The 26,343-nt window shown below is 42.2% G+C and overlaps 1 protein-coding gene across 3 annotated transcripts in view; it reads left to right on the top strand.

Annotated features, from left to right (window-relative positions):
- LOC126241881 (DNA excision repair protein ERCC-1) overlaps positions 1-26,343 on the top strand; it is a 129,044-nt gene that overhangs the window by 46,267 nt on the left and 56,434 nt on the right. Inside the window, exon 6 of one of the 3 annotated variants that reach the window (XM_049948044.1) lies at positions 23,353-23,892. The exons of the other annotated variants lie outside the window; for them this stretch is intronic. The gene's annotated coding sequence lies outside the window, so the exon portion shown is untranslated. Of the gene's footprint in view, positions 1-23,352; positions 23,893-26,343 lie in introns of those variants that run through there. 3 annotated transcript variants of the gene reach the window in all.

The following is a 26,343-nucleotide window of genomic DNA, read 5'->3' on the forward strand; positions in this document are numbered from 1 at the left end:
AATCTTGTCAATGTTATCCTCACATCCTGTGCCTGCACTTGGGCTTGTACTGCCCCCAAATCTTAATTCATAACACTAGCTGAGGCCCCAGTATACTCCATAACCTCCTAGGTAAGCTGTCTAAGCATGCATTTAGCACCACACTTGAGCTTCATAATCTGTGTAGAATGCCACTTCGTTGTTGCTCTATTTGTCTCGGCCAACTCTTTTGCAGCTCCTGCAATTTCATTCAGCCTGTTCACATCACTTGTGTCTGCTGTCCTGCACAATGTTTTCAGTATCCTACACACTCTGCATGTATCCATCCCCTTATTACCGTTCTGGCCCTGTGCACCCTGCTGACTGTTGTCACTGCCCAAACAGTAAACACTGACCTCACTGATCAACTATAGCTGGACAATAATACGTCTTATATGAAATGTATTCACAATCGTGAATATGGGCAGCCATCAGCTGTGTAATGGAATGACGACAAGGAAACTTTGTGGCAGACGAGGACTCAAATCTGAATTTCCCACATATTGTGAGTGGAAAAAGATCCAGGAGGGGAATCTCTCTCAACTCATGGAGTTTCTTAATGAAGAGGTGGAGGGAATGTGGTGTTCACCTGCTTTATTTCTTCGTTGATAGTCCTTGGTGTTGATGTACCGCATTTTTATACTGGCTGAAAAATGTGGGGGAGGGGTGGAAGTTCAACACTGACTACTGTAAATGATGTAGCCGACAGTTGTACAGTTGCTTTTCACAGTTCTTTACTTTCACTGTTCACAACCCCACAATATTACACAGTTATATGACCAGTTCACTATTGGTTAACTTTTGATAAGCCTCATTTATAGTTTTCAAGCAAATGTCAGCATACTGCTACAATAGTTTATTGAATGTCTATGAGCAGTAAAAACCTAACAACTCAATTCTTGCAGAATAATACGGTATGTGTGGCACTATTGAACAGACACTGTCATTATTTTAACACACAGCCTATTTGTGTTGCACTTATTTCACAGTTAAGTTGATGCATTATTGTTGGCCTAACCAATATAGGTTTCTCGACTGAAAATCGGTCGTAAACTGACTGACTCGGAACCAAAAATCAGGCCTTTATATATCCTCACAATAATAAGTACTGAAACTACACATTGTTCGATGTTTGATTTACAGAAATAACAATTAAAACATAACTCATTCATTTTGCTATTGTTCTACAATATTATTTTTATTGCTAACCGTTTTTCAGCTTACAAGGCCATCTTCAGACATTTCCTGAGTATTATCACCAAAGAAGTTAAATGGTAGCAGACAACATTGGAAGAGAAGTAACAAATCTAGAGTGAAGTAGAAACATACAGCGAGTAACATCTCTGCAATGAAATAGTAAAAACTGAACAGTACATAAATAACAATGGAGTTGACAGGAAAACCTTTAGCACAAAATAGGAATAGCATGCCTACATAACAGTTTCTATTAATAAACAAAACTAATGAAATAAGAGAAAATTAGTACTAGACAAGGCTGCATCAAGAGGTATGAAACATGGAGAGTGATACACAACCAATTAAAAAAGAAGAGACAGTTGTCAATGTAAATACAGAATACACGAGGAACTTAAACAATATCAATAAGATAAACAGAAATTAGTAAATGCAGGAAAATTGAGGTGTTTGAGGGAACCTACAGTTTGAGAGTGTGGTGGTACTGCATTTTAACATTAACATTATAATCAAAGCAGTGGCTGTTTACCAGTTTACATTACATAAATGAGCAAAGTAAAATATGAACAGTATCCGATGAGACAACTACAAGGGGAGTTAAACATGGACAGTAATACAAGTACAAGTTAAAAGCAAACCCTTAACTATTGAAACTACAGCGTATGTGGAATACAAAGACAACTGCAACAAATAAAACAACTTAATGACTACAGGAAAATGGGAATATGTAGAAAGAGAGATTGTGGGAAGTAATGAACAACAAAGATGATTATATGAAGTTTAGGAGAGGGGAAGTGTTGAGTTGTGTCTGGTCATTTAGAATGAGATCTGGACTGTGAGCAAGATGTTTGTTAATTTCCAGGGCTTCCAGCAGGTTGAGTTTATGGCCTTTGTTTGCTAAGTGAAGAACATGGGACACTGGCTGGTAGTTGTGACACTCACTCAGTACATGCCCAGCAAATGCAGACTCTGAATTCTGCAACCTCCAGCTGCGTTCATGTTCAGCCAGCCTAGTTGATATGTCTCTGCCTGACTGACTAACATAAATTTGTCACAATCGGAACAGGTGATTTTGTATACCCCACTGTTGGCTAATAACTGGATCTTGTCTTTGCTATTAAAAACACACTGGGCTGTAGTGTTCCTGACATAGTAGGAAACCCTATACTTGCAGGATTTCAGTGCTTTGGCTACAGTCTGTGATACCTGACCTAGAGATGGTAGAGTACACCATTTCTTGCAGACAGTGGATGGGGAAGCAGGTGGGGCATAGAGGAGGGGTATAATTTTCCGTTTTTGTTTCCTGTGCAAGATGTGGTCAATAAGAACTGGATTGTAGCCATTGGCTGAGGCAATAAATTTTATTGTATCTAACTCTGCTTTAAAATCATCTCTGGACATGGGGATAGATATGAGACGGTGATGATTTTAAAGCAGTTAGATACAATAAAATTTATTGCCTCAGCCAATGGCTACAATCCAGTTCTTATTGACCACATCTTGCACAGGAAACAAAAACGGAAAATTATACCCCTCCTCTATGCCCCACCTGCTTCCCCATCCACTGTCTGCAAGAAATGGTGTACTCTACCATCTCTAGGTCAGGTATCACAGACTGTAGCCAAAGCACTGAAATCCTGCAAGTATAGGGTTTCCTACTATGTCAGGAACACTACAGCCCAGTGTGTTTTTAATAGCAAAGACAAGATCCAGTTATTAGCCAACAGTGGGGTATACAAAATCACCTGTTCCGATCCCCCCTGCGGCTTCGGGGGTAAGAATAGGCCCGAGGTATTCCTGCCTGTCGTAAGAGGCGACTAAAAGGAGACCATCCCCCTCACGGGGGTAGTTAGCGCCTGCGTCCGGAGACGGACGGTTTCCCGACCTATAATCGTGGTCTTTTTGGTTTTTCACTTCTCGTTTCTTCATTCCTTTTGTTGGTTCCTTTTTTTGCTCTTCTCCACTTCACTGTCTTCCTTACTCTTTCCCTTGACTTCTCCTTGCCTTCTCATTGCCTTTTTCTCCTTGCCTTCTCATTGCCTTTTTCTCCTTGCCTTCTCATTGCCTTTTCTCCTTGCCTTCTCATTGCCTTCTTCTCCTTGCCTTCTCCTTGCCTCCTTCTCCTTGCTTTCTCATTTCCTTCTTCTCCTTGCCTTCTCTGGTCTCCGCCTCGGCGTTTGAGACAGTCTGTCCTCTTTCTCCCTCTCTCTTCTTTTTCCTCTTCTTCCTTCCTCCCTGTGCGTGTCTGAAGGCCGACCCACGCGTTCGCACGCGTAGCCGGTGACGGGGTAACGCGTAAGTCCCCGCCCTGGGTAGACATGTAAGGCACGCGCGTACCCCCTGGTAAAGGCCAGGCCCGGGGAGGGGTGATTGCCTGAGCTGATACCTTCTGACCATGCCGATTGGTCCCTCCGTCTGTTTCTCGGGAGGTGTGACCTGAGGTGTAAACATTCACCTAAGGCGGGAGTGCCCTCTGAGAGGGTCCCCACAAGGAAGGAGCGCGCCATCGGAGACGCTGGCAATCATGGGGGATTCCTCCGCAATGGATTCTACTCCATCGCTTTCGACTTCGACCCACAAACGGAAACGTGACCAGCCAACAGTGACAAAAATACTACCGCCTGCCCCACAGTTCCTCGTCGTTTCTCGATCTGAGGAAGGAAAGGATTTTTCCTCTGTCAACCCTTTCGTTATCCAGAAGGGCGTCGATGCCATAGCTGGATCTGTCAAATCTTGTACCAGATTGCGTAACGGTACCCTATTACTCGAAACTGAGAGCGCCTTTCAGGCACAAAAACTGCTTCGGGCCACACTCCTTTACACATTCCCTGTCCGGGTGGAGGCTCACCGAACTTTGAATTCGTCTCGTGGTGTGGTCTATACTAGATCCCTCGACGGCTTGACTGACGAGGAGATTCAATCTTTCCTCGCTGAGCAGGGCGTGACGGCTGTCCATAGGGTCATGAAAAAGGTCAACAATGACCTTGTACCGACCCGGACACTTTTCTTAACCTTCGATAGTGTTAAGCTGCCATCGCGCATCAAGGCGGGCTACGAGGTCATTTCAGTTCGCCCCTATGTCCCGACACCTACGCGCTGCTACCAGTGTCAGCGTTTCAATCACACTCGACAGTCTTGTTCCAATGCGGCTAAATGTGTCACTTGTGGCAGGGATGCCCATGAGGGTGACTGTCCACCTCCGTCTCCTCGTTGTGTGAACTGTCAGGGTGACCATGCCGCATCCTCCCGCGACTGTCCTGTCTATAAGGAAGAACGCTGTATCCAGGAAATTCGGGTCAAAGAGAAAGTGTCCACCTCGGCTGCTCGCAAGCTATTGGCTAGTAGGAAGCCCACGCTGCTCCCAGCGGGGAAATACAGCACTGTCCTCGCCTCTCCTCGGACTACCCGGGAGGTAGCAACCCAGACATGCGATCTGACCTTCAGCACCACGGTCGTCCGTTCGGCCAGTGCTAAGATCGCGCGGTCGACGTCTCCTCTTCCTCCCATCACCCCACAGACACCAGCCACTTCCTCAGCTTCTGCTCAGTCGAAGACCTCGAAGTCAGATGCACGGGCCTTCAAGAAGGAACCATCCCGTGCAGACTTCCTCCGTTCCTCGACCTCCCAGCCTTCGACCGGTACTTCCACCAAACGTCCTTCTAAAAAGGCGCATAGGAAGCACAGTTCTCCTTCTCCGCCGCGGCGCCTTTCTTCTCCTGCGCCACCCAGCGGTTGCCGCCCCAGGCCGTCATCCGTTTCGCCTGGCCGCACCGCTGATAGCCGAACGTCTGGCCGTTCACCGGCGGAGGAAGCTCCCCCTCCCGGCCATCCTCCTGAGATGGCCGATGACCCTATAGACCCCATGGACGATGACTGTCCGCCTCCTGCTAGCGGCGGCAGTGCTCGCTCGAAGCCAGGCCCTAAGCGGCCTTCGAGGTGACCCCTTCTCTCATCTTCCTTTTCTTACGATGACACTTATTACCTGGAATATTCGCAGCATTCGCTCCAACCGAGAGGACTTGAAGTTGCTGCTCCGCTCGCATCGTCCGCTCGTCGTAGCCCTCCAGGAAACGAAGCTACGCCCATGCGATCAAATTGCCTTGGCACACTACACCTCTGTGCGTTTTGACCTACCCCCTGTGGTAGGTATCCCAGCTCATGGAGGGGTTATGTTGCTGGTCCGGGATGATATTTACTACGATCCCATCACGTTGCACACCGGCCTGCAGGCAGTAGCCATCCGCATTACTCTCCCCACTTTCACGTTTTCCTTTTGTACCGTTTACGCTCCATCGTCATCTGCCGTTACCAGGGCAGACATGACGCAACTTATTACTCAGCTACCTGCACCATTTTTGTTAACTGGAGACTTCAATGCCCACCATCCTCTTTGGGGCTCTCCAGCATCCTGCCCGAGGGGCTCCTTGTTAGCAGACCTTTTCAACCAGCTCAATCTTGTCTGCCTCAATACTGGCGCCCCTACTTTTCTTTCGGACACATCTCATACCTATTCCCATTTAGACCTCTCTATATGTACTCCCCAACTTGCACGCCGGTTTGAGTGGTATGCACTTGCTGATGCATATTCGAGCGACCACTTCCCGTGTGTTATCCATCTCCTGCAGCATACTCCCTCTCCGTGCTCCTCTCGTTGGACCATCTCCAAGGCAGACTGGGGGCTCTTCTCTTCCAGGGCGACCTTTCAGGATCAAACCTTCACAAGCTGCGATCGTCAGGTCGCACACCTCACGGAAGTCATTCTCGCTGCTGCTGAATATTCCATCCCTCACCCTACTTCTTCTCCACGTCGCGTACCGGTCCCCTGGTGGACCGCAGCATGTAGGGACGCTTTACGTGCTCGTCGACGTGCTTTACGCACCTTTAAACGCCACCCTACAGTGGCGAATTGCATTAATTATAAACGATTACGTGCTCAGTGTCGTCGTATTATTAAAGAAAGCAAGAAAGCCAGCTGGGCTGCTTTCACCAGCACCTTCAACAGTTCTACTCCTTCTTCTGTTGTCTGGGGTAGCCTGCGCCGGCTATCTGGCACTAAGGTCCACTCCCCAGTTTCTGGCTTGAAGGTCGCGAATGAAGTCCTTGTGGCCCCTGAGGCTGTCTCCAATGCCTTCGGCCGCTTTTTCGCCGAGGTTTCGAGCTCCGCTCATTACCACCCTGCCTTCCTCCCCCGCAAACAGGCAGACGAGGCGAGGCCACCTAACTTCCGCTCCTCGAATCGTGAAGGTTATAATGCCCCATTCACCATGCGGGAACTGGAAAACGCACTTGGCCGATCACGGTCCTCCGCTCCAGGGCCTGATTCTATTCATATCCAGATGCTGAAGAACCTTTCTCCTGCGGGTAAAGGTTTTCTTCTTCGTACTTACAATCGCATCTGGATTGAGGGACGTGTTCCCGCATGCTGGCGCGAGTCTATTGTTGTCCCGATTCCTAAGCCGGGGAAGGACAAGCACTTGCCTTCCAGTTATCGACCTATCTCGCTTACCAGCTGTGTCTGTAAAGTGATGGAGCGAATGGTTAACTCTCGATTGGTTTGGCTGCTCGAGTCTCGACGCCTACTTACCACTGTACAATGTGGATTTCGAAGGCGCCGCTCTGCTGTCGACCATCTGGTTACCTTGTCGACCTTCATCATGAATAACTTCTTGCGGAAGCGCCCGACCGCGGCTGTGTTCTTTGATTTGGAGAAGGCTTACGACACCTGTTGGAGGGCGGGCATTCTCCGCACCATGCATACATGGGGCTTTCGCGGTCGCCTCCCTCTTTTTATTCGTTCCTTTTTAATGGATCGACAGTTTCGGGTACGTGTGGGTTCTGTCCTGTCCGACACCTTTCGCCAGGAGAATGGGGTGCCACAGGGCTCAGTTTTGAGCGTCGCTCTCTTCGCCATCGCGATCAATCCAATAATGGATTGCCTCCCAGCTGATGTATCAGGCTCCCTTTTCGTGGACGATTTTACCATCTATTGCAGCGCGCAGTGTCCACGTGTCTTGGAGCGCTGTCTTCAGCGTTCTCTTGACCGTCTTTACTCCTGGAGTGTCGCCAATGGCTTCCGTTTTTCTGCCGAGAAGACGGTCTGTATTAACTTCTGGCGCTACAAAGAGTTTCTCCCACCGTCCTTACGACTCGGTCCCGTTGCTCTCCCACTCGTGGAGACAATCAAATTTTTAGGCCTTACCTTTGACAGGAAACTTAGCTGGTCTCCACATGTGTCATATTTGGCCGCCCGTTGTACCCGTTCTTTAAATGTCCTCCGTGTTCTCAGTGGTATGTCGTGGGGAGCGGATCGAACCGTCCTCCTTCGCCTATATCGGTCGATCGTCCGCTCCAAGCTGGATTATGGGAGCTTCGTATACTCCTCTGCACGGCCATCCATCTTACGCCGCCTCAACTCCATACAACATCGGGGTTTACGACTTGCGATCGGAGCATTTTATACCAGTCCCGTAGAGAGTCTTCATGCTGACGCTGGCGAATTGCCACTCACCTACCGGCGCGATATACTGCTTTGTCGGTATGCCTGTCGGCTACTGTCAATGCCCGACCATCCTTCTTATCGTTCCTTTTTTGACGACTCTCTTGACCTTCAATACGGGTTGTATGTCTCTGCCTTGCTACCCCCTGGAGTTCGCTTTCGTCACCTCCTTCAACACCTTGATTTTTCACTCCCTGCAACCTTCCGAGTGGGCGAGAGCCGCACGCCACCTTGGCTCCAGGCTCAGGTCCGCGTTCACCTCGACCTCAGCTCGCTCCCAAAAGAGGTCACCTCCGGTTCGGTCTACCACTCCCGTTTTTTGGAACTTCGCTCGAAGTTCAACAACATGACTTTCATTTATACAGATGGCTCTAAGACCAATGACGGGGTCGGGTGTTCCTTTATTGTCGGGGCACAAAGTTTCCAATACCGGCTCCATGGCCATTGTTCGGTCTTCACAGCTGAGCTCTTTGCCCTCTACCAGGCTGTTCTGTACATCTGCCGCCACCGACATTCTGCTTATGTCATCTGCTCAGATTCCCTGAGCGCCATCCAGAGCCTCAGTGATCCGTACCCGGTTCACCCTTTCGTACACCGGATCCAACGCTCTCTTCAGCAGCTGGTGGACGTCGGTATGCCGGTTAGCTTTATGTGGGTTCCTGGCCATGTCGGTATCCCTGGGAACGAAGCTGCAGATGCCGCGGCCAAGGCTGCGGTCCTCCAGCCTCGGACAGCTTCTTGTTGTGTCCCTTCGTCCGATTTTAGCAGGGTCATTTGTCGGCGCGTTGTGTCGCTGTGGCATGCCGATTGGGCTGCACTTACCGACAACAAGCTTCGGGCCTTAAAACCTCTTCCCGTGGCTTGGACGTCCTCCTCACGCCCTTCTCGGCGGGAGGAGGTCGTTTTAGCAAGGTTAAGAATTGGACACTGCCGGTTCAGCCATCGCCATCTGCTGACGGCTGCGCCGGCGCCGTTCTGCCCATGTGGGCACTTGCTGACGGTTAGTCACATTTTAATGTCCTGTCCCGATCTTAAAACACTGCGCCTCGATCTTAACCTGCCTACTACTTTAGATGCCATTTTAGCGGATGACCCACGAGCAGCTGCTCGTGTTCTTTGTTTTATCAATTTGACAAACCTCGCTAAGGACATTTGATGATGTTTTTTAATCCTATGCCTGTCAGTCTGTCTTTTATTGTGTTTTCCCTTTTAGTTGTTGTTGTCAACTTGTGCCTCGCGGTGCATTCTTAGAGTAGTCAGGGCGCTAATGACCATTGAAGTTGTGCGCCCGAAAACCACAAAAAAAAAAAAAAAAAAAAAAAAAAAACTGTTCCGATTGTGACAAATTTATGTTAGTCAGTCAGGCAGAGACATATCAACTAGGCTGGCTGAACATGAACGCAGCTGGAGGTTGCAGAATTCAGAGTCTGCATTTGCTGGGCATGTACTGAGTGAGTGTCACAACTACCAGCCAGTGTCCCATGTTCTTCACTTAGCAAACAAAGGCCATAAACTCAACCTGCTGGAAGCCCTGGAAATTAACAAACATCTTGCTCACAGTCCAGATCTCATCCTAAATGACCAGACACAACTCAACACTTCCCCTCTCCTAAACTTCATATAATCATCTTTGTTGTTCATTACTTCCCACAATCTCTCTTTCTACATATTCCCATTTTCCTGTAGTCATTAAGTTGTTTTATTTGTTGCAGTTGTCTTTGTATTCCACATACGCTGTAGTTTCAATAGTTAAGGGTTTGCTTTTAACTTGTACTTGTATTACTGTCCATGTTTAACTCCCCTTGTAGTTGTCTCATCGGATACTGTTCATATTTTACTTTGCTCATTTATGTAATGTAAACTGGTAAACAGCCACTGCTTTGATTATAATGTTAATGTTAAAATGCAGTACCACCACACTCTCAAACTGTAGGTTCCCTCAAACACCTCAATTTTCCTGCATTTACTAATTTCTGTTTATCTTATTGATATTGTTTAAGTTCCTCGTGTATTCTGTATTTACATTGACAACTGTCTCTTCTTTTTTAATTGGTTGTGTATCACTCTCCATGTTTCATACCTCTTGATGCAGCCTTGTCTAGTACTAATTTTCTCTTATTTCATTAGTTTTGTTTATTAATAGAAACTGTTATGTAGGCATGCTATTCCTATTTTGTGCTAAAGGTTTTCCTGTCAACTCCATTGTTATTTATGTACTGTTCAGTTTTTACTATTTCATTGCAGAGATGTTACTCGCTGTATGTTTCTACTTCACTCTAGATTTGTTACTTCTCTTCCAATGTTGTCTGCTACCATTTAACTTCTTTGGTGATAATACTCAGTAAATGTCTGAAGATGGCCTTGTAAGCCGAAAACCGGTTAGCAATAAAAATAATATTGTAGAACAAAAGCAAACTGGTGCTTTTCATTTATTATTATAATGTTGTTCAACCAAGAACCGACGGAAGATTCTGTTAATATAACTCATTCAATTAACTGAATATATAGAAAAATTCCTTCTTTTCAACAGTTTCTTCTACTACAAGCATTAAGCCGATTTATCTGTTTAATTGATGACATTAACAGGTATAATTATACAAACAATACTTATGACAAAACTGGTAATTACTTTGGAATTAATTAAGGGCTGGTTTTGCTAATATATTTTCGAATAGAGCCAAATAAATACTGTAGGAATCCTAGTGGTTCTTCTTCTAAATGTTTATAATTATTACAGAATTTATATTTGTTTATAAGTCAACAACAGAATCTAAGTCACGAAAAAATTACAGGTTTCACCCTATAACAAAAGTATTAACTAGAAATGGTCAAAATAAATTAGGAAATTAATTACATACACGAAACTAAGCATAAAATTAGATCTGGCGCTATATTTCTCATGATTGAGGACCAACCTTTCTCTTTTACGAAAATGCAGATTATACTCATGTATGTTAAAGGTAATTAGGCAAAAATGAAAATACAATGAATTTAAGGAGGCAGATGGCAGAACAAGAGAGGAAGTAGAAAGATCCCAGCTTGCTTCGTCACAGGAACCATCACCATAAGCAGAATACATGGAGATACTGTTCCACAACATAATTCTGTACCTTCAGCAACTGCCTTACACGTGGAATTTAAAACTATGGCCGACAAGAAAAAGAAACAACATAATACACTCCTTTTCTGTGCATACTGCAGAGAAAGGGAGCACTGGGGCCAAGATTGCTGAAACGTTGCAACCTTGCAGGCTAGAACAGATGCTCTGTAGAAAAAGAACTGCTGCTTCTAATGCCTTAGGTGTGGCCACGACAAAAATCAGTGCTTTAAATGGGGAAAGGCATACTGTGTGAAATGTAAAGGTGAGCACCACATTTCCATCTGCAACAGCCACATCACAGCAGACAAGACCACCTACAATAAATCAGACCATAACACAGAAACCAAGATGGCGGCAGTCTTAGGCCAAGTATTTCAGCAGTACCCTAATATGAATTATTTACTAACTTCATAAATGGAAAATAGGTTCTAAATTGCGTAAGAAATGACGTATTGTTATGTATTTTTCTATATTAAAACTAAAAAAAGTTGTATTAAAGTCACAAATTATGCAACAAGTACTATGACGAGGTAAAATTTGGAGATGTGACTCAAAATCACATCCAAACAGACTACTACACTACACAAGCAAATTGCATATTTGGGCACTAACAATAATTTGCAAAGTAGAAGCTACACAGCAATAATAAGTGAAGGGTGCAGCTAAAGCTCATAATTGTATTAAATGACATGCAGTTAATTCTAGTCACTGTCATTATGTTATATGCTAGAAGTGGTTTGATTTTGAGTACCTGTTGGATTTATTTGCTGCTCAGCTTGGCCTCTTTGCGTTTTGTCATTTTTGCTGCAATGTCTTCATGAGTTCCTCTTTTTTGTTATACTAGTGTTTTGAGCAATTTCCTTAGAAACACACTTTTCATTCAAGAGTTTTGTATAATCATTAATAAAAATATTGAAAGCACTTTAATACTTTTGTTGATTATTGTCTTTAAAGGAATGCCACATTTGCACTCATCACTGAGGTTACTAATGGCATTTTCACACAATTCAGTTCCTAAGGCAAGTAGTGCCTCTCTTTGATTTTCAAGTTTGAGAAATTCTGGTCCATATATGCTGCTAATCAGAACTTGAAAAAATTTATATATATTACAAGACAAGGAAATCATAATGGAAGAATGACATTTTAATCCCCCACAATTCAGTTGGTTGAAATAGGAAAGGAGTTCTTTGGTTTCACACTGAAACAAAATTTCATCCTCTCTCTGTAACATGTCTTCACAATCTGAACATTTACCATCTTTTGTCAACTTTTCAAGTACTGTTGTGCTAGTGTAGCTAGCAATACAAACCAAGACTTTCAAATCTTCATTTATCATGGGAATGTTTGCTAGTTCCTCTAGAGCAAGTTCTAATATATCTAAATTTTCATATGTTTGGTGTTTTATGCTATAATTCACTTTTGCTGCAAATTCATTTAAAGTAAATATACCATGTTTAGTAGATCTGAGCTTTAGTAGACTTATTACTTAGAGTTTCCTCTCAGATTCCAATAGTTGCTTGACTGAAACGTTATCTGTTAAGCCACTTAGCATTCTATAAGCTCCAGATCTTGCTTCTAAAGAATCAGTGTGTAATTTTGCTGTAAGAATGTAGGACCAGTTGTATGTGTTAAAAATGTATCTGCATAATTGAACTGTTGTTGCAAGTGTGTGAGAGAAAGCAGTATATGTTTCATTGGTTAGTTTTCCATGAGTATGTAGTGCATGTCAGATATCAAAATATGTTTTCAAATTTTCAAGAAACAGAAGGTTGGAGTCAGTGGGTCAGTGATTGGGCTAGCATTATCATCTGATATGTATTTGCCTTTCATGGGATGCTGCACATTAGAAACTCTCCACCATTTATTGATTAATTTTGAAAACTAAGTAGTGCCGTCAGAAATCTCAATCCCCGACTTTTTAAAGTTTCTAGTGCTGCCACATTTTTAGAATAAAAAACACTGAGATCAAGGGAAACATTCTGTCTCTCAGTAGAAGTTGTATATACTTTCTCACTAGCTTTGGGTTACGTTTCAACAGTTTATTTTTCTCAGAATGAAACAGGTTCCTCAAACCTGAAAATTTTGCTTCACTGACTTTATAGTAACATGCAGCATTCCCTTCATCACGTGTATAAATACATTAATGAAAGCAAATGTTCCCTCAATATTTGGCATTATGAATGATTCACTTTTTCCATTCAACCAGTTATTTCTGATACTCTTAAGCAAGTGCACACTGTCAAACAGAAGAAAGAGATATTTGGCTGGAGCAAATGGATTTGTAATACATGGCTGTTAAGTGCCACTACACATAAGCTGATACATTTTTCCTCTTAGTGCTATGGTTATCTGTTACCAGACACATTACATCATATCCAAGCTCATTCATTATCTTTAATACGTCAATTGCCATTTTCAATAGTGTATCAGAATTAACATATTTTACAGGAAAGAGAGCTATTACTTCTTTATAATCAGAATGTAAAGATGATGTCATGAAAACCTGCATTCTACCTTCTCTTGTAGTATCTGAAGTATTCTCAGCAACTGCCTCATAAGAGAATTTTGAGTTAACATAAACTTCATCTAGCATCATTGAAATTGCCTTGTCATTTTCCTGAAGAAATTTATTTTTTCCTTCAAAAAAGCTATGTGTGATGGATCAATAAAAGGTTTATTTGGACCCATTTTGCATAGAAACTGCCTTGAATAGGCAGGATGAGGTAATGCTAACACATTTGTTTTTCTCAAGTGATGGCAGGCACCAGGAAATGAAAAGCAAATGGTTGCTGCCCACATCAAAAGCTCAGGAGAATATCTAATTTGCTTTGTTATTGCAAGTTGTAATTGCTCCAAAACACATTATATTTTAGGGGCTATATCATCATCAAAATGACTACCAGCTTTCAGTGCTTGTTTGAGAACATTGACTAAAATTATAACCTTGTCAATGGTACCAATCTGTGAAACCATTTAGGTGACTCGCCAGATTGTCGAATTGCATCCATTTGTCGCATTTCAAGTTCTCTTGCTCCCTAGGCTGTAATATCCATTTCAAGGTTTCTGCATGCAAACACACATTTTGTGAAACACTTTTACTTCCAAGGAACTTGATACCTTGAAGCACACTGAAACTAATGGCACATCACTGACTAAATCATCCTTTAATTTAGTGAAAGACATGTAGTCATCTTTTACTAAAAGTGTAAATGGATAAACATTCCTTTTCTGCATTTCACTTTTAAAATGCTGAAAGTCAGGTATATTGTCATTTTCGCACCAGTTGCTGAAACTACGTCCATCGCGTTCCAGTAGCTCTTGAACATGTTCTTCGGAATTCTTCCTTGCCTTAGGAACTGTCCTGTATGATAAGAAGGTCAATTAGGAAAGATAGTTGGAATTGCATCATTTTTTAGTTTTAGTATTTTTTGCGTCACTCGTAGGGGTTCACTATTTTCCACAGGAAAAGTGTCTTCCCTAACCACAAACGTAGGTTCAAAATGCTTAATGCATACCACAGTTTTATCGTTCACTTCTAAATTATCTCTATGAATTAGTTTAATCCATTTATTCCTCAGTGCTGTTTCTTAGGGAAACTTAAATGTTGAAGTATCATTTGTTTTACCATAATTGGATTTACACCTTTGTACACAACAGCTACGACCCATCGCAAGAACAGTTTACACTTTAAATTATGGTGAACTTACTCGAGAATCTAGAAAATAAATACTAGTGTAGCACTTGTGATGACATTCAGAGCGTATAGCATACATAATAGGTAGCAATAAATGCTTTAGCTAATAATCTCTTGAACATCATGTATACAGTGCTACACAGACATTACGAAAACACAAGCATGCTGGTTTGTTTTCCCCCACGATTGCCGCCATATTGTCAACTATCGATATCTGCCTTAAGGTCTAATTTATTGTAGGTAGTCTTGCAACAGTAAACAGAATTGAAAAAGTGACTTTCAGTTTCACATACAAACTGCTTGTGTCAGTATCAAAAGACCAACTGGTAGGAGTAAATTGATGTGACATGTTAGACACAGGATGTTAGTCAAGTTTTATACACTATCCACTGATAAAATTCCTCCAACTCAACATCACTGCAGCCACAACTCTGGAGATAATGACATGAGAGTCATCCTGCACTTCATCCATCTCAAGGAGAAAAGTTCATTTTGATACAATGGGATATTCCACCAATGCCAATGTATCACTTACAGGTTTTGAAAGCAGTAACAGCAGGGTAGCTGCAATGAGATCTATGTGCCTTTTTTCTTACTTGGAGTCAATTGGCATAACAGAGCATCAAGAGTGAGCATTGACATACATGCACCACCCTGTCCAGAAGGAATTCCGAGAGTCATACTGCATGGAGAATGGCTGCGGAGTTTTATACCTGCCTCGTAAGGAGGATGTATGTTTCTCTAGCAAACGCACTACTGCAGAAGTACATCTTTGCTCGTTATAATGAAGTTCTGAAGCTCATTTATCAAGAGACTATGTCAAATTACATTAAGAGGGTTCAGGTAGAAGCTGCACCTGAGGACTACGCAGATAGAAACATATTTTATTTGCCACTCCACATAGTGAAGATATCCAGCAGTGGAAACATCAAGTACAGGATCATGTTCAATGCATCATCACATGAACCAGACTTTCCATCTTTTAATGATGCCCTGGAAACAGGATCAGATTTACTGCCAGACTTATTTGCAACCTCGTTACAATTCTGCAAAATTCCGATGAGACTTGTATGTGTTGTAGACCAAGCCATCTTACAGTCGACCTTGAATGAGTAAGACAGAGATCTCACTAGGTTCTTTTTGTATTGTGTTGAACAAACTGAAAATAGTGCCTACACCAGACAATGTGATAACATATCAGTTCAAATGTTTACCATTTGGACTTACACCAAGCCCATTCCTTTTATCAGCTGCTAAAGGGAGCTAGCAACACTAAATAATGACAGATACATGTGAGTGTCAGCATTATCTGACAATTCTATATTCAGGGACAATTTTTTAGTTAGTGTGAGAGACAGTGAGGATGCTGCAACTATTTACCAGGAGCTGATAGTACTCTTCCAGAAAATAAGTCTTCCACTTTTGAAATGGGCAACCAATTCGAAGGATCTGAGGACAATATGGAATGCCAAAGACCTTGGAACCAAGCCCACAACACAAGTCTTGGGAATCAGTTGGAATAAAAAGATGACTCCATCTCCACTGACTACCAAAGGATAGTGGAAGACCTGAATGACAAACTGGCAACCAAGCAGACACTCAGTTTTATGTCCCTGTTGGTCTGTTCACACCTGTTGGGGTAATTGCTAAGCTAAGAGGTTGTGCAGGGAAGGTAGTTTTGTCCACAGATCTTGTATGTAGTTGGCACTCTTGGGTCTCAAAGCTTCATCATTTTTCATAGCTGCACATTTCCATTGGGATAGGCATGAGAGACATAAATGACTGTGCATAAGTGCACGTGTTCTGCGATGCATCGGAAAGAACCTATGGCGCTGTTCTCTATGTTCTCAACTACTGGAGTCAGTTACATAGCATATATTGTTTGCAGCAAGAACAATTTGACACCAGTCAAGAAAGTAACTTTACCTAAGTTGGAATTGCTTGCTGCATTGGTTGGCCCACAACTCCTTCATTACTTTTGCCAGGAAATAGGGTTGGTGACAACAAGGCTACTGTGTGGAGTGATTCAGCAGTTACCTTTGAATGTCTATGAAATGATCTCAACAAAGGGAAAACCTTCATTTGCAATTGGATGACAAAATACTGACGCACACTACATCCAGTCAGTGGAGGCACTGTCTTGGAGGTCAAAATCCCACCGAATCATCTCTCACGTGGACTGGAGACAGAGCTGCTAGTAACTATTGACATCTGTTGGGTGGTCCACAATTGTTCTCAGAAGACAGGCATTCAAGGCCACTGGACATCCCACCTGCTCCCAAAGTAATGGTGGAAGCCAAAATCTGGACAAATGTAACTCTGATCACTATCATTGAACCCCTGTTCAACATTGCAAAATTTAGTTCCTGCTGGTGAATAATTCACAAAATTACCCTTGTATTTCAATTTATTGAGAGTATGAAGAATAAGACTAGAAATGCTGTTGGTTTGAGTGCTGTGGACTTATACAACACGCCTGAGCATAATGGATCAGAAGAGTTCAAGAGGAGTTTTTCACTACCAAACTATCTGGCTTGTGGCAAATGCCGGGATGGTTCCTCTGAAAGGGCATGGCCTTCCCTAATCTGATGAGACCGATGACCTCGATGTTTGGTCTCTTCCTCCAAACAACCAACCTATCTGGATTGTGTAAGGGAGATATGCTGGATAGCGTGATTTGGCATGGTGATAGGCTACAATGTGCTACAGTGTCCAACTTGGAGACGCATCCAATTACACTGATCGGAAGTCATAATTTCATGGAAAATTTCATAAAATGCATGCATTACAACTGCACCATATCAGAGTATACATTGTACTAGGAGAACTACGTCAAGAATTTTGGATTTTGCTAGGACAACAAGCTGTTAAGAGGGTTCTCCCCTCTTGCTGCCCTGTAAGATAATGTACAATTACCGATATGAAGAAATGGAGGCTCCATTACTACTAGACAGAGTTCAACCTGCAGGAAGTTGTACATGGTCTCCTATTCACATGCACTACAACATGTGCAGTTCACATTAACTTGTCACTGGTATGTCCACCGATAGCCATACAACACTTTGTAGGATGTAGAAGCTTACCACCCACTATTTACTCAGACAATGTCACAACATTTCATGCAGCCAATACAGAAATGTCTGAGCACTTCAGAACAGTCCAGTATCCTGATATATAGTATTACTGTGCCCACTGTGCAATCACCTGGAAATATCTACTACCACAGGTGGTTTGGTGGAGAGGCTGGTGGGAATGCGTGATACACTCTGCAAAGTGTTGCTTGAGGAAGGTGGATGGTCACTTGGATGAAGAGAGCCTAAACACCAATTCGATAGGAATAGAGGCTGCAATAAACTCAAGATCCATCACTCAACGAGAGAATGATACAGCATTGATGCCAACTGGTTTTCTCAGTGGTGACAAACTAGTAACCATTACATTTGGCCCAAAACCAGCAACTATAAGGGACCCTGCCAAGAGCCCTGACTAAGACAAATGGTCAGTGACATTTTATGTAGATAGAAAAATGAATACCTCCTGCTGCTAAGAAGCTAAATATAAGGTGAATGGGTGCCCTTCAAGTTGAAGACCAATAGTTGAAGTAGTTGTTCTACTTCATGAGGACATCAAACCACTGCGGTGTAGGCTGTGTCGCATGGCTGAGATGATAAAATAAGATGCATCATTCTCCAATAGCCGGATGGCACAAATATCTGTTGGCTGGTGCAACTGGTTATCCCCCTTGAGATAGACCATGGTAGGGAGGATGTTGGAGAATAAGAGACTGTTACGCCATCTGTTGATGTTGTATAGAAAACTGTAGACTGTGCTGCCATCTAAAGCTAAAGAGTGTGTGTGTGTGTGTGTGTGTGTGTGTGTGTGTACAATTGTAACTGAAACTGTAATGAACAGTGTGAAGAAATCTGTGAGCTGGATTGACTGTGTTGAATTCCATTAAATACTAGTGAGTAGCAACAGGTAGAATGTCCAAGTAAATTACACAGAGTACAACTTGCAGGCACGAATCGTTCATCCCTAGCATTATCCCTAAACTGTGACAAATCCACTGGTTATTCCAGTTTCACAAAGGTAACACTCATATATCACGTCCCCTACACTTTGACCCCATGCAGTCATCGCACTAGGACAAAATGGTCTGACTCACCCTAGACAAAGATACTGTGGGCTGTGGCTCGGATGTCACACTTCGAGGATGGCAACCCCATCCCCCTCTCTGCTGCTGGTTGTGACAATTTCGGCACCCTGACAAAACTCTGAATTGCCAAGGTGGTAAATGATGGGCCGTGGAGTCCAGGGCAAAGACTGTCAAAAAGGTGCAAATGATTTTTGTTGACCTCAGTACATGATGTAATGAGTCAGGCATCTGTCTTCTCGTTGTCTCTGGCTGGGGCTGATAAAAGGACAGTGACATCCGTGCAGAGCTGCTGATCCATTGCCCTTCACTAAGGCTGGCAGTCTTTGGAGCCCACATTTTTTAAAGTCATCAGCACTATGTATTGTGTTGTGGTAGCGCTGCACACGGAAAACTATTTCTCGGCTCTGCACATGGGCGCAGTGGCAGCGCATGGAGTCAGTTATGTGCAGAGTACAACTCGCTGCCTTTGGGTAGGAGTCAGATGACAGCTGGTGCTACAGCGCCAAATCCCATTATGAATTCAGCTTTGGTGGCAGCAGACAACGACAACAGTTCAGTGGTTCTGTGGCACCAAGTCCAGTGGAGGACTTAGTGCAGATGGCAGGTGCAGCCATGTCTCAAACCCACGGCTACTGCTTGCGGAGCCCAGTTGTCTCACTGGCTGTGTCACTTTGGTGTCGTGGTGGTGCAGCTGCTGGTTTCCTGTGACAGGAAGTGTTCCATGCCTTGAAATCCAGATTTATTTATATGCCTTCAGTACTCATTTGTTTCTGTAGAACTCGGCAAGTAGTCATGTTGCCATACAAGAGACTTACTCTAGTGTGGTGACACCACCCCATTTGCTACATGGTTACCATTGTGTGGCACCATTTACCACTGAGCTTGGCTACTCTTGCTTCACAATCCATTTTTACAATAGTATCCACATGTCACCACACTTCTGGCTGCCGACCCAGAGTTGTTAGTGCAGTGCTCTTTGGCAGCATCCATGCCATTTCTCATTACTTTTGTTAAAGACTTATAACAATCTATTGTGCCTGTGCTCGCTGAAATGATTCTGCAGATCAGCTAGGGTTTTGCTATAGATTACTGTCCATCCTCAGGAACTGAGCCGTGAGGCTTCAGTCCCAGACTCCTACAATTGTGAGGAGAGAACTGGGTGGGATGTGCTGGTGAGGGCCTAGCTGCACTAGAGAGCATCAAGAAAAATGATTGATAGTAACACATTTATTAAGCAGTAACACAGGACTGCCTTAAAAAGTACCTCACCACAGCTGGGCTGGCAGAGCAGCACCACATCAGCCGAAGGAGGTTGACATGCACTCAACTTGCAGTTTCCTAAGGGCAGCAAAGCATTGGGTGGTGGCTGTTACATCACAGGGTACCTATTGACCTGTGGACACTGGTAGCCTCCAGCTCTACATACCAACTCCCAAATGCTCTTGTTGACATAAAATATTTGCCACCTGAAGTACGTGCTGGCTTGCAGGGGTCAGTTCTCAACCCACATTTAGGAGACTAGTCCTAGTAGCATCAGTAACAGCCTCAGGAGTGGGATGAGCAGCAGCAATGCCCCTCGCCCCCTCACCTCTCGAAGGCTGGTGATGGAAAGCTTCCAGGTCATGCAGGTCAAGCCTCCAGTAGACCTGCAGAGTGATCACAGCCTCCCCATCCCATCAGTGTTGTCTCAGAAGTTGCCAGTGCAGCAGACAGCAGAACTGTCCTTCCAGCTGGACTATTGACTCCATACATGATCAAATACAGCTATGCATGCCAAGGATCGATCTCCATAGCCTCGCCTCTCACTGGATTAACCCCCCCCCCCCTCTCCCTAGCTGGCAGTCTACTGGTTGTTGACACAAGCAATTCGGCTTCTAGGAGCTGCCAACGTAGAACTTGGATGAATTTTTAGTGTCTGCAGGAGATACTATCCTGGGGTGTTACAGTACCCTTGAATTAACATAAAGGTGGTTCACAGTGACATTCATTCAAACCGGAAATTGAAATCTTAATGTCCAAGGTGTCTGGAAATTTAAGGTACTCTTGAATTAACCAGGAAAGAAGTCCATAGTGACATTTTTTTTAATTCATTGAAACCACAAACTGAAATCATAACATGCAAATATTATCAAAAGCTGACTCTCAGGATAATCTGTTACTCCAGACTAAACAGCAGCTCATAAAGGGACAAGAGAATGCTACACAAGCATTTCTGAGAGCAACTGGTCCAATACATAACAAAAACATATAAATTTTTCCATACTATAAGTTCTGAAGGCTTCCCCGCCCCCCTCCGACTTAAAATTAATAAACTGTCCTTGGTGACTCTGCCATAAAATAGCCAACAATATCCTTATTTCCTATTACTAAAGCATCTGTTAATGAATGCTTACAACTATATACATAAGACATCAGTATAATAGACTGTGATTTACTCAACATATCTTTAATTGATGAGACAGAGCATCCAGTATAATTCCACATTTGTGTCTTTGAGTGAGAACATTTTCAGAAATGCCATGCATACAGTTGATCAAGAACCAAGTCCTTCATTCATGATGCTGAGGTCTTCATCCTCCCAGTTCCCTGTTTCACAGTGCAGATCGAAGATTCATACACAAGAAAATGTGAGACTGGCCAGTGCTATTCCAGCAAACAGTATTCTAAAATCCAAGTGACAACAGGATGCTCATCAGCCCAACTCATATCAACTGCTGGCCACAACCAAAACTACCCATGGGTAGCACACAGCAGCTTACAGCAGCACATCACCATGAGTTCACCTAGTGAACTGAACACCTTTCTCCAGTCCGTCATTACTTGTCACTGTGCTAGAAACTTGCGTTCTGCTGTTGTCACGTTGTAGCTCCTTTCCCAACCATTCATGGCTCTGTTCCTGAGGAAAAAGATGCTAAATGTTAATCAATAGCAAAACCCGAGTTGATTCGCAGAGATTGTGCCAACTGGCAAACTGTCCAAAGACTGTGTCATGGTGCTACACCAAGCAAGTGCTCTGCAATTCAAGCTCCAACCCCACAGTTTAAAAATTAATAATTGCCAGAGATGACTCTTTCATAAAATAACCAATAATACCCTTATTTCTTATTACTGAAACACCTGTTAATGAATGCTTACAGCCATATGCATAAGACACCAGTATAAGAGACTGTGAATTACTCAACATATCTTCAATTGATGGGACAGTACATTCAGTAGAATTCCATATTCATGTCTCTGAGTGAGGACATTTGATAAATGCCATGCATATAGTTGAGCAAGAACCAGTAGTTCTTCACTCTTAATACTGAGATCTTTCTCCTGACAGCTCCCTGTCCCACAGGGACGACCAAAGATTCATACACCAGAACTCATAGGACGCATGCTCAGTACCGCCCTCAACTATTGCACCTCACTTCCAATGTTATTAGTAGAGTTGAGGTACTCAAGCACGATGCACAACCTGACCTCACAGCCTTACTTCCATTAATACCTCATATCGTACCTTCCAGAGTTCACAGAAGTTCTCCTGCGAAACTTGCAGGACAAGCAATCATGGGAGAAAGGAGGTCCTAGGTTCGACTTCCAGTCTGACACACAGTTTTAATCTGCCATGAAGTTTCAAATGGTGCACACTCCACTGCAGAGGGAGAGATCATTATGAAAATAAAGGTTTCGTATTAATTTTAACACTAAGATATGAGTAAAAGAAATTAGTAATTAATATTCCGGCATCAAGTTATGACAGCAACGGAGTAAATCAAGTAGAAGGAAACTGATGCAGTTAAGTATATTGATTGAAATTTTCCTGGCCACAGTTCAATGTACTTGCAATGTCTTCTTAGCACTGACTTCAGTGAGACGATGCCAGGCATCACCCTACATGCTCCGATGCCGTTCCCCTCTAAATTTTCCAGAAGAAGGTTTGCAATGAGACAGAGTCACTGATTTACAATGGCTTGAGGAGATTGTAACTCGTTGGTCCAGATGTCTTTTAAGAATGTTGTATTCCCAGCAGACATGGTAGCTTTTGTAAATGCAATTCTGACCCATGACTACATTAAGATCGGTCAGTAAAATGTCCTTCCAGCTAGCCTTTGTAGCTACGGGGGATGTTTGACAAGATGTTGGCAGTCCCTTTTTTTTTACATGGTGCAGGATGTGGCAGCCTCCTTTACTTTAGAGGTTGCTACCCAACCAATCCCTGCAGCCTAGATTTTACAGGCTGAATTAGCTCATAATTGTGGACGGAGTGTCCAAAACAGCAGCAGATGCATAGCCTACAGTGGCGACATCAAGTAGAACCAGGTTCAGCATTCTCTTGTGCTGAAGAACCGCTGCTGGCTGCTATTATCATCCACACACAGTGGCAAGTGTCTGCGTCTGCCAACCTTCTGCCTGAGTCGGTCTCGCAAAGCACCCAGCGTTGTGCCTCTCGTACTACTCGCTGCCCCACCACCGAGAAACATTCTCATTGATCATGTTTTGCCCCATTTATTTATGTGAACACTTCAGATCCATGGTTTGGAATAGTACAAAAAATTAGTAGCTGCATTCTTCATCTATAATGAGGACCTCAGTTGTAAAGGGACAGTCAGTGAGGAACACAGTTTTTTCATGTAGAACATGGGGAGCGATATGCTTTATTCATTTTATGGGTATTTCCACAATAAACTGAGCTCTGTCTCTAATTTCAGATTCTCACTAAAGGCAGCTGTGTCATGGTGTGTCCATATAAACTGTGGTAACTGCGAAAACATTGCTGCGTATTAGTAACAAGTGCAGTGTTTGTGCCCGGGAAATGCTTTTCAGGGACAATTTCTATATATGTGAGGACAATGTGGATAACTACGAATCAGATAATTATCATGAATATGTTGCTGAACACAAATGCGCGTAAAAAATGGTTGCTAATCATGTAAATGTTAATATTATTTCTAAGCAAGTAAACAATATTAAGTTGTGTTCCGTACCATAGTTTACTTGAATTTAGATGAAAAGTTTTGGTGGGAATGTTGAGAGCCATCCTTAACCCTGTTTTACATGCTGTGGCAAGATACTTGCTAAAATTAATTTTATATTGTGCTGAATCGGAGATTAATTTAGCAAAAATCTCAGTTTCAAAAACTGAAACATTTCAGACCTTTTAAATGTATATTTTTGAGAGGTTTACGTTTGTTAATTCGCTCAGCAAGTGAACATGGTAAGCAAATGTTAGCTGATGTTATGTACACTCAATTTGCTAGTAAACAATGGTTAGTACCTGTATAATAATATAAAAAGTTTCTGTTTGTAATTTTGTTTTAACAGTTTCTTCTACTACAAGGGTAAAGCTGAATTATTTGTTTAAATGATGAAATTACAGCTATAGTTATATAAACAATACTTTTGACAAAACTGTTAATTATTTTGGAATTAATTAAGGGCTAGCTTTGCTAAGATGTTTTCAAATAGAGCCAAATAAATATTTAAAGGATGCCAGTGTTTCGTCTTTCAAATGTTTATAGTTAGTATAGAATTTATATTTGTTTATAAGCCAACAATAAAATTTAAGTTACAAAACAATTACTGATTTCACCCTATAACAAAAGATATTAACTAGGAATAGTTGAAATAAATAAGAAAATCAATTACATACATAAAACTAAGCACAAAATTAGATCTGGTGTTATATTATTTAAAACTAAGGACCGATGTTTCTCTTTTATGAAAATGCAGATTATACTTATGTATGTTAATAGTGATTAGTTAAAAGTGAATTTAAGGAGTCAGATGGCATCACAAGAGAGGAAGTAAAAAGATCCCAGCTTGCTTTGTCACATTGTGCCCAAATGAAAAAGTAATAAAGATATATTCACAACACCATTGCATCTCATAAATGGTTTGAGGTATCAAAACAAGATTCTGGAAAATCATAGCATACAAAGAGGACTGTAGGTTGTCGTATGGTTACTGTGCATAACATCCTTATCTAGCTCAATAAAGTACAACAAGCTACCTATTTTTCAATGAAATAATGAAAACAAAAATTGTTACATGAGATAAATAAATACCGACAGATGTAATTTTATTAATTATTTTAGTGGAGTGCCAGTTTCGGTGCCTCATTGGCACCAACTTCAGGCTCCTGTGTTAATTGACAAAATCAAGCTTAAAATAGACAACAAATCTTATATGCAACGTCAGTTGTCATTCTTTTTTAAACTAATCATACAAAAACATTAGTAGAAAGTATAAGAAGATAGATAAGTTATCAAGGTGGTAAACTAATGACGTACAAACTTTAGTCACAGAATTGTCATGGTTCCATCAACTGTATTATTAAAAACTGCATAAAGTACAGTGCTGTTATAATATTGTGAAATAAAGTAAAAGTTCTCATATTGAAGTGACTAGAAAAGCCTTCACTGGAAAAATAAGCTGAGTGATGCTGTACAAACAATGGTGCCACATACAGTGGTTGTACTGTAACAAAACATCCTAAAGGTAAAGACTCTGTCTCATTACATAAATACTGAAAAATAGAGATCGAGAATATTGGATGCATTGCATGTATATGATAAAGGAATAAATCAGACTAACCCTAGTATAACTGAATTGTGAAGGAATGCAATATTCATTAAAAAGACTAAAAAACCATAAATGAACCATGCATGTAAGTCAAAGTAAGAGCCTAAGATCAAAAACGTAATTTTTAAAAAAAGCTGTGATTTACATATTGCCTGCTTGGTTGATTTGGGGGAGGGCACCAAACAACAAGGTCATCGGTCCCATCAGATTATGGAAGGATGCGGAAGGTAGTGTGCCGTGCCCTTTCATAGGAACCAACCCAGCATTTGCCTGAAGTGATTTTGGGAAATCACGGAAAATCTAAAACAGGATGGCCGGATGCGAATTTGAACCATCGTCCTGAATGCGAGTCCAGTGTGCTAACCACTACGTCACCTCACTCGCTTGATTCACGTGTCCTATTACGCATGTATCATATCAACCAAAAAAAAACAAATTTTAGAAATATAACAAAAGGTGTAAAGCACAGGAAAGTAAAATGAGAAGTCATCAACAAAGTAAACTCTCAAGCTGTGTATGCTGCTGTACAAGCATAGAGGAAGCGAACTCTAACTCAGCCTTTACAGGAGCTGTCCCTATATAATGTAATATGAGAATTATTGTAATAAAAACATTATCAATTGTTATAAGCTGTGATAGCATAGAATAAAATAGTTTATGAAGAAAACTGATATGTTAAAATAATCACAGATGCTCAAAATAATATGAGTGTATGAAGAAAGAACCAAGACATAAACAAATATCTGTCAAATCGTTTGAAACTCTGTGCGTACATGGGAGATGAAACAAGAACAAGAACAAGTACATAGAAAACATGGGCAGATAGAAACATGGATGATGTACCAAAGTAGTCAGTATCTAGGAAAGACAACTCAAACCATAGAAACAAAGTAGTGCTGTTAGTGTGTTACTTTGTTTACATAGTTTCGAAAATCCCTTCTGGCTTTCTGATCTTTCCTGGCATGAGCTTTCAGCTATATGATCAATGGTCTACCATATTTTAAGTAAAAGGTCCTTCTATTGTCTCCCTCACTATTAACTACTTCTGAAACTGTGGATGCTAAGTTGCTAACATAATACGTTTTAGCATTCACACACGTTGCCACACAACAAGTACA

This window comes from Schistocerca nitens, chromosome 1, assembly GCF_023898315.1.
Source record: "Schistocerca nitens isolate TAMUIC-IGC-003100 chromosome 1, iqSchNite1.1, whole genome shotgun sequence".
Taxonomy (NCBI): Eukaryota; Metazoa; Arthropoda; class Insecta; order Orthoptera; family Acrididae; genus Schistocerca; species Schistocerca nitens.